The sequence below is a fragment of the Trifolium pratense genome, linkage group LG7 (genome assembly GCF_020283565.1).
Source record: "Trifolium pratense cultivar HEN17-A07 linkage group LG7, ARS_RC_1.1, whole genome shotgun sequence".
Lineage (NCBI taxonomy): Eukaryota > Viridiplantae > Streptophyta > Magnoliopsida > Fabales > Fabaceae > Trifolium > Trifolium pratense.
In genome coordinates this window covers 23475857-23485686 of record NC_060065.1, presented here as the reverse complement: position 1 = coordinate 23485686, position 9830 = coordinate 23475857, and the positions used below count along the sequence as shown (strand labels likewise).

The window sequence follows — 9830 nt, the reverse complement described above, 5'->3', positions numbered from 1 at the left end:
CCAACCTTTCTAAAAAGGCAAAAGAAAAGTCTTGTGGTTTCATGGTCTGATACAGATTCAGAGGAGGAAGAATCTGCCAAATATGTTAATGCTTTAACAGGAGTCTGTGTATCTGACTCAGCACTAGTAGAAATATGACATATTACATCTGCTGAACATATGTCAGATGTGAAAAGCTATATGTAGTAGTCTTTTCATCTGGTTTCAATATCCACAGAAGTGAAAAATATATAGACAAGACTTTTTACATCTGGTTTCAATGTACCAGAAGCATAACTGAACGCGGTGGCAATCTTGTAATTATGATGAAAATTATCTAAAATATATATATATCTGGCCATATTTAGCCACAGATGTAAAAAGTCAGGTTGAATAAAAAAAAAAATTAATATTTTTGGAACCAATAAGTGAATGAGGTAGATAGACTAAAAAAAACGCAATCTGAATACAAAAAAATAAAACAAAACGCAATATTTCTCTCTCGACCCAAATCAACTCGCGATGAACAAACCCTCAGCGCCGTCCTCTACCGCCGACAACGATTGAACCCTCAGCAACCTAAAATCAACTCACCACCACCGCCTTATCTCAGTTGTCCTCTCTCTCTCTCTGTCACTCGTCAAATCGAAGCTTCTCACTTGAACCCTAACTCCAAATCGAAGCTATAAGGGAAACAAATTGAAAATTCTCTCCGCTCTCACTATTGTCCTTCTTTTTCCGGCCTCTACTCTCACGAATCGAAGCTTGTCTTTCTCTTTCACTATTGTCAAACCTTCTTCGATTCAGGTACTCTTCTTTCTTTTTTATTCTTTTTTAAATTATTTTTTTCTGTATATTCATTAATTCTGGAATACTTGTAGAACTATTTCTAGTAATGTTGCTCTTTTACGGGATTCCTTTTTTTTTTCCTACTTGTTTCTACTGTTTCTACTTGATTCCAGTTAATGTAGAATTCAGTTAATTTACAAGTATGTGGAATTCAGTCCTGTCCTTCTAACTTTTGTAATTTTCTTTTTAGTTTATTAGTTTAGTAGCAATCTATATGAACTGTAATTGATGATGAGATATAGGAATGCTAGAGTGGATGAGATGGTTGCAAATTTCCACCAAGAAAAACATGAGAAGATTTCACAAAAGATAAACTAAATTGCATTTTAGGTCTCTCAAATGTTCTAAGCAGTAAAATTTTCAGTTTTAGTTGAAAATTATGTCTTTGTATTTTGTTGTTCAGTTTACTCACAAATGTTTATGACCTGGCAAACGATTTATATACATAGCATGAAAATAACACATTTAAATAAATTAAAAACATTAGTGGATCCATGAAGATTATTTTCTTAATTAGTAAAAAAATGTATGTAAATATTGCTGGTCACATCACTAGTTTCTACATGTAAATTGGATGCCAGAACAACATAAGGACCTAAACTTTCGATATAAATTGATCATTTTTCATTACAGGATTTCATTACATGATACACTTACAATTAAGTTACTTAAAAAAGTTGTTTATTATGTTAAGCATATGATTCACCTATGGGTAGTAGATTCTATATTCATTACAAATTGTGAATGAAAATGAACATAAATGCTCCTGGGTTCTATGTATTTGTTCCTATTTACTCTAGTCTTTAGAACATTGATAGAATAGTAGAATATACTATTTTCTATTCTAACAATTATTGTTTTTGGGGGGTGGGAGTCAGAAGTTCAGCCATGGAGTGGAGTTTGTTCTTTTGTTATCATTTAATGCGGGTGCCTTAGATAACCAAGTGGAACATGCATTGGTGTCTCTAGCAACGGTGATGCCGGAATCTCCTTCCTTGATTGTACAATGTACACAAGGTATGTTTTCAGTTTGACTAACACTTATTCAGATGTTGCCTTGTTAGCCATTTTGTTACTGGATCTTTTAGCATAATCAGTTGTCATATAATTCTAGTTTATATCAGAATAATCAGTTGTCATATTTTCCTAATCCTTTATGTTTGAACTTTTAAGCTTAAGTAAAATGAATTTCTATCCTACCATAATATGTTCAATATCAGAGACCTTTAGGGGGTCTTTCCTCAAGTGGCACGAACCGAGACATGTGATGATATTCTTCAACAGGTCATTTTTCTATTTGGTTATACCGGGTTAGTGTATAACTATTTTGATTTGGTGACTATTTTGATTTATTTCTCATTTAGTTTCATTTGGATTTGTGGGTTTCGTGCAGGTTGATGACCCTCGACTTATTCAAAGAATTTCAATTGCAGCATCAGGCAGGCGATAGCTACAAAGACTAAGACGCCTCATGATGCATGTGATAGACTGATGTGGTTTTGCTACCTATTCTCTTTATCTCAGTTTTCCTTTTCTTGTTTTTCTTTTGTTTTGCCTGGAATGATTGTGAAAGTTACTGTGGCCTGTGGGTAATGGTTGCCCTTTGAATGTACTCTCTTGTTACTTTAATAATTGGTCAAATTATGTATATGTTGAACTAGTAAATTAAAGGCAAAATTACACTACAAGTCCTTTATCTTATTTTTTTGTAACAGTTTGGTCCTTTATCTTTTTTTTGTAACAATTTGGTCCTTTATCTTTTTTTTTGTAACACTTTGGTCCTTATCTTATTTATTTATAAAAAATAAAGGACCAACGTGTTACAAATAACAAAAGATAAAGGACCAAACTGTTACAAAAAAGGGGACTAAAGTGTTACAAATAAAAAACATAAAGGACTAAAGTGTTACAAATAAAAGATAAAGGACCAAAGTGTTACAAATAAAAGATAAAGGACCAAAGTGTTACAAAAAAAAGATAAAGGACCAAAATGTTACAAAAAAATAAGATAAAGGACTTGTAGTGTAATTTTGCCTAAATTAAATTAGAAAACTGGTTAGTGGTAGTGGAGATTTTTGGTTCCTTTACTGCATTTCCCTTTATGCATAGTTGCAAATATTAGTATAATCGAGTTACATGAAACACATTTTGTTGGATCTGTTATTTGTTTTTGTACTCAATGACTTGAATTTTTTCTTCGGCTGAAACTATGGATTTGCTTACATTTTGTTGGATCTGTTATTTGTGTTTGTTCCTATTACAGGTACAAGAGAAGCAAAGATTGATTGATTTTGCAGAAGCACTTCGTAGTAATGTAGTATCACTCATAGTTTTCTTATAAGTGGGTACATTTCACTAGAATATTGTAATCTGCATCGTATAATTTAAATATAAGTTATACTCTATAAAGGTAAGTTTTCAGTAATAACAGAAAGATACTGCATTCTGATAAGTAGGTACACTTGGCCATGCATAGAGTAGACTATATTGCCTATTATTCCATTGACAAGTATGCTAATTTATGAAATATAGTATGCATGACTTGAATTGGTTACTTTTTATGTTGTAGATGAACAAGGTCCCGTATCACATCTTGGTTTAAGTTTGCTACTTGTATTGAAACTGATTGTTAAAGAAGAACAACACATTGATGATGAATTTGGTTGTTGAAAATTTATGCGTAAGTGGGATTTTTGTTGGATAGAATGTTACAGTACCTTATTTTATAGATTTAGGCATTTTAAAATGAGTAGCTTAGATGTTATTCATGGTTGCTCTGACATGGTATGTTTATTATATATATGAATAAGTTGATAATGTATATGTAATGGATTTGAGCCATGTATGTATAAGTAATTATATATTTACATATTGTAGGTGTTCAATGATCCCACAACATCAACAGAGGAGGAGCTGTATGATTTGCGAAACCGCTGGGCAACTTGTTTCCTTGACCTATATAATCTTGAGGTAGATTATGATGATGCCGATGAAAAAGCTTAGGAGCTAGCTAGGTTTGTGTGAAGTTACAATGAATTAGTATTAATGATGATGATGTTTTGATTTGTATTTTGGATGGATTAGTATTAATTATGATGATGTTTTGATTTGTATTTTGGATTTCAATGATTGTACTTCAATGACATTATTACTATATATATGTTGAATGTTGAATTTGGCTATGGATGTTGAATGTTGAATTTAAGTATTATGTAGTTATGTTATATTGTTGGCATTGTGGGTTAGATTTTTTTAATAAAAAAAAAGGATTTAAAATATAAAAAAAAAAAAAGCGCAGGTTTTTGAAAAAAAATTTTAAATAAAGTTAAGATATCACATCTGGTGGACTTGGTCAGATGTAAAAGGTCCAATTTAATTTTTAAAAAATAATATTTGATTTTCGCCTTGGTCAGAGGTAAAAAATGTTTTTTTACATCTGACTACGCCAGATGTAAAACGTGTATACTTACTAAGTCTCGTGCGCCTACATCTGACATTTTTCAGATGTAAAAAGTGTTTTTCGCAAGATGTAAAAAAGCTTTTTTCTACTAGTGCAGAATCATGTGATGAGGAGGTAACTTATGAAGAACTAGCTGCTACTTACAAAGATCTTCATAGTAGAAGTATAGAAGTTTGCAAAGCATTGGAGAAACAAAAGAAGATCAATGGCAAACTGCAAGCTGAGAGAAATGACTTACTCATGAACATTAATAATCTCAACATTAAGGTTGAAGATCAGAGTAGTCAAATTCAACAGTTGGAAACAGAGAAATCTAACCTCCTGTGTAAAGTTGCTGAACAAGGTGAAGAAGTGACCAAGTTAAATGGTGACTTAGAGCAAGTCACAAAAGTGGCTAAAATGATGACCAAAGGTACTGATGCCTTTGAGGAAATGCTACAAAGACAAAACTACGGGAAACCTAAGCCCATTGGTTTTGAACATGAAAGAGTAAAGCAACAGATGAAGTTCAACAATGCCACTATACATACTCCAATCAACAACACGTTTGTGTCAGGAGGATTGTCGCAACATCTGATGGGACATTCTATGCCCAGGTTCTATAACTGGACATGTCATCATTGTGGCAGGAAAGGACACATTAGGCCTTTCTTCTATAGGCTGCACGGATATCCAAGGAGAGTTCATCAAGAATTCTATACTCCTGTCTTTCCTAATGTTACAACAAGACAAGAATGGAGAGAAAAGAAGAAGATCACAGGTCTAATAGCTCATACATCCTTGAGAGCTTCTTCAAGAGAAACCTGGTACTTTGATAGTGGCTGTTCTAGACACATGACAGGTGTTGAACACTATCTCGAAGACTTGAAGTCATATGCTACCAGCTTTGTGACCTTTGGAGATGGAGCCAAAGGAGAGATCAAGGGAGTTGGTAAACTTGCAAACCAAGGCTTACCAAAGCTAGATAATGTGCTGCTTGTAAAAGGGCTTAAAGCAAATCTAATCAGCATAAGCCAACTTTGTGATCAAGGCATGAAAGTTAACTTCACGAAAGCTGAATGTCTAGTTACAAATGAGCAAGGAGAGCTGTTAATGAAAGGAGTAAGGTCAAGAGACAACTGCTATCTCTGGATCCCTAAAGAAGAAGATGTACCAACATGCCTTATTAGCAAAGAAGATGAGGTAAAGTTGTGGCACCAAAAACTTGGCCACCTGCACCTTAAAGGCATGAAGAAGGCAATAGCTAAAGAGGCTATCCGAGGACTTCCAAAGCTCAAAATAGAGGAAGGAAGTATATGTGGAGAATGTCAAATAGGGAAGCAGACAAAGATGTCGCATCCAAAGTTGCAACATCTTACCACAACAAGGGTACTAGAATTACTGCACATAGACTTGATGGGGCCAATGCAAGTGGAGAGCCTTGGAGGAAAAAGGTACGCGTTTGTCATGGTAGATGACTTTTCAAGGTTCACATGGATTGAATTTCTAAAAGACAAATCTGAAAGTTTTGATGCATTCAAAGAACTTTGTCTTCAACTCCAAAGAGAAAAGAACTCTGCTATTGTTAGGATACGAAGTGATCATGGTAAAGAGTTTGAGAATGCAAGCTTTCTTGAATTCTGCATCTCTGAAGGAATCAAGCATGAATTCTCAGCTCCAATCACACCTCAACAAAATGGTGTTGTTGAGAGGAAGAACAGGACAATACAAGAGTCAGCCAGAGTGATGTTGCATGCAAAACATCTTCCATATCAATTCTGGGCTGAGGCTATGCATACTGCGTGTTATATTCACAATCGTGTCACACTCAGAACTGGAACTTCTACTACACTATATGAACTGTGGAAAGGCAGAAAACCAACTGTCAAACACTTTCATGTGTTTGGAAGTAAGTGCTATATCCTATCTGATAGAGAGCACAGAAGAAAAATGGATCCTAAAAGTGAAGAAGGATTGTTTCTTGGATACTCAACAAACAGCAGGGCCTACAGAGTTTACAACCAGAGAACTAAGGTAATAGTAGAATCTATCAATGTTGTGATAGATGATTTGACATCTGCTAAAACATCTGATACTGAAGATGATGTTGCAACAACTTTGCCAACATCTGAAGAAACTGTAGCAGAAAAGGAATCAGATTCAGATGATGAATCAACCATTCCTACACCTCGCCCTGTGAGCAAAGTTCCTTCAATAAGAATACAGAAGAACCATCCCAAGGATCTCATCATAGGAAATCCTAACCAGGGAATTGCTACAAGAAGGACAAATGAAGTGGTTACTAATGCATGTTTTGTCTCAAAGGTTGAGCCTAAAAATGTAAAAGAGGCTCTCACTGATGAGTTCTGGATAGAAGCCATGCAAGATGAATTAACTCAGTTTAGGAGAAGTGATGTATGGGATCTTGTTCCTAGACCCAATGGTGTTAATGTCATAGGCACAAAATGGGTGTTCAAGAACAAGTCAGATGAAAATGGTGTTGTAACAAGAAACAAAGCAAGATTAGTGGCTCAAGGGTACACTCAGGTTGAAGGACTTGATTTTGATGAAACATTTGCGCCTGTAGCAAGACTAGAATCTATTAGGCTACTCCTTGGTATAGCATGCATTTTCAAATTTAAGCTGTACCAAATGGATGTCAAGAGTGCCTTTCTAAATGGGTACTTGCATGAAGAGGTTTATGTGGAGCAGCCAAAAGGTTTTGTAGATCCTGCCAATCCTGATCATGTGTACAAGCTGAAGAAGGCGCTTTATGGATTAAAACAAGCTCCAAGGGCTTGGTTTGAGAGGCTGACAAATTTCCTTGTTAGTCAAGGATACAGAAAAGGAGGCCATGATAAAACCTTGTTTGTCAAAGAACAAGAAGAGAAGTTGATGATTGCTCAAATTTATGTTGATGACATAGTATTTGGTGGAATGTCTGAAAAGATGGTGCAACATTTTGTACAACAGATGCAATCAGAGTTTGAAATGAGTTTGGTAGGTGAGCTGACATATTTCCTTGGTCTGCAAGTAAAACAAATGGAAGACACCATATTTGTCTCTCAAAGCAAGTATGCGAAGAACATGATCAAAAAGTTTGGAATGGACACTGCAGCACACAAGAGAACACCAGCTGCTACTCATCTAAAGCTAACCAAAGATGAAAATGGCATTGATGTTGATCAAAGCCTATACAGGAGCATGATTGGCAGTCTATTGTATCTTACAGCCAGTAGACCAGACATCACCTTTGCTGTAGGTGTTTGTGCAAGATATCAAGCCAAGCCAAAGATGAGCCATCTTGTACAAGTCAAAAGGATTCTGAAGTATATAAAGGGCACCAGTGATTATGGGATTCTGTACTCCCAGACAAAGAATTCTACTTTGATAGGGTATTGTGATGCAGATTGGGCTGGAAGTGCTGATGATAGGAAGAGTACCTCAGGAGGATGCTTCTTTTTGGGTGACAACTTAATCTCATGGTTCAGCAAGAAGCAGAATTGTGTGTCTCTATCCACTGCAGAGGCTGAATACATAGCTGCAGGTAGCAGTTGTTCACAGTTGATGTGGATGAAACAGATGCTGAAAGAATATAATGTCGACCAAGATGTCATGACATTATATTGTGACAACTTGAGTGCTATCAATATATCAAAGAATCCAGTTCAACACTCAAGAACCAAACACATAGACATCAGGCATCATTTCATAAGAGACCTTGTTGAAGACAATTGTGTGGAACTCAAGCACATTAGTACAAGTGAACAGCTAGCTGACATTTTTACAAAGGCGCTTGATGCTAATCAGTTTGAATTTTTAAGGGGCAAATTGGGAATTTGCCTGCATGAAGATGCATAGCAGTTACAGCAGTTGAGGCGTGCAAAAGGAAACCGTTTTCTCTCCCATCATTCAATGCACGCTAATTTAGGGAAATCATTACAAACTTCCCTTAAATGTGTCTGTACACGCAATCAATACACTTTCACTAAAAACCTAATTTTTGATCGTGAACCCTATTCAACTGCTTCTCACTACAACCTTCATCCATTCAACTTCTCAAACTTCAAAAACCTTCATTCAAACATGTCTGAATCATCACAAACTACAAAGTCTGGCCGTTCTACTCGATCAAAGGCGAAGATCGATTCCTCGAAGATCATCAAGGACGCCGTCCCTGTTACGACTGTTCGTGCTTCCAAACCCAAAGCTCAAACAAATGTCGCTGAGAAGAAAGGAAAAGAAAAATCTGTTGGGAAAAAGGAAGAAATCATCAAAGTAAGTGATGCTATCTCTCCTTTGGGTAATAAATCTAGTAAAGGAAGTTCTAAAAGGAAAAGAAGGGATTACAAATCTAAGTTTCCTCTGTCTATGTCTGATTTGGTGTTTGAATCGAATGTTAACACATCCGAGAAAGCAATCGAAGTAGAATCTCAGAACCCTAAATCTGTCTCTGAAGTTGTTGAAACACTTATTTCAATTGCTGGAAACCCTAATCAAGATAATTTGGGATCTGATGCTGAGAAGAGAGATCTGAATAATGTGCCTGTTGATACTGAGATGGAAGACACTCCAACAGAGGTTGATCCTAATATTTCTGACAAATCACCAACAATTGCTGAGATGGTGGCTGAAAAATCAACCCATGTTGTTACTGAAGAAGTTGTTATGAAGGATGTTGAAACATCCTTGAATGAGAATGAAGAAGTTGAAACTGCAACTGCTGAGGAAGAACCTGTGAAGGAAACTGTTGCTGAAAAGGATGTTGAGACAACTGCCACAACATCTGAGTCCACAGATGAAGAAACTGGAACTGCTGATGAGGGTACTTCTGATGATGAAGGGGACACTCAATCTGAGGAAAGTAACCAGTCAATACCCACAGAAGAGCAAGAGATTGAAGCTGACAAGCCTGAAGAAGCTGAGAAGGAAACGGAGAGAGATGTAGTAGATGTTGATGACTATGTCACCACCAAGACTGCTGAAAAATCAACTGGTGGTATAACAAAGAGATTGAGAAGCTGTACAGGGAAGGTTGTGGCCACTGCAAGCAAGACTCCTGCACCAAGAGTGAAAACAAAAGGTGTTGGACCAGTCAAAGGTTGGAGCAAAGTTCTCTCCCCTCCTGTCAAGAAGAAGGAAACACTGAAGAGAAAGAAGGAGTCATCCAGTGACTCAGACTATGATGTTGCTGAAGATGTTGCTAACATCTCATCTGCCAATCCTAAGAAGGCTACTGTGAAGAAGGCTCCTCAAGGTGTTGAAGAAGCCCCCTGTGACAACATTTCATTCCATCGTGCTGCCTTTGCACTGAGATGGGATTACATCTACCAGAGGAGACTGGCTGTTGAAAGGGAATTAACCAAAGATACTCTCAAATGTCAAGACATCTTTGACTACATCAAGGAAGCTGGTCTGATGAAGACAGTTTGTGATTTCAGTCCCTGTTATGAGCTGCTTGTGAAAGAATTTCTGGTGAACATCCCAGAAGAATGTGATAATCCACTGAGCAAGGACTACCACAAAGTTTTTGTCAGAGGTAAATGTATCAATTTTTCTCCTG

At 36.4% G+C, this 9830-nt stretch overlaps 1 long non-coding RNA gene across 2 annotated transcripts; it reads left to right on the top strand.

Moving 5' to 3' along the window:
* The first annotated feature begins 447 nt into the window (after positions 1-447).
* LOC123895601 lies at positions 448-3725 on the top strand. 2 transcript variants are annotated; one of them, XR_006804439.1, is made up of 4 exons: positions 448-786; positions 1707-2324; positions 3092-3238; positions 3706-3725. It is a non-coding gene; the product is annotated as an uncharacterized LOC123895601 (long non-coding RNA). The 2 variants fall into 2 exon arrangements; XR_006804438.1 differs by lacking the exon at positions 3706-3725 and having other exon boundaries at positions 3092-3336.
* The last annotated feature ends 6105 nt before the right edge of the window (positions 3726-9830 follow it).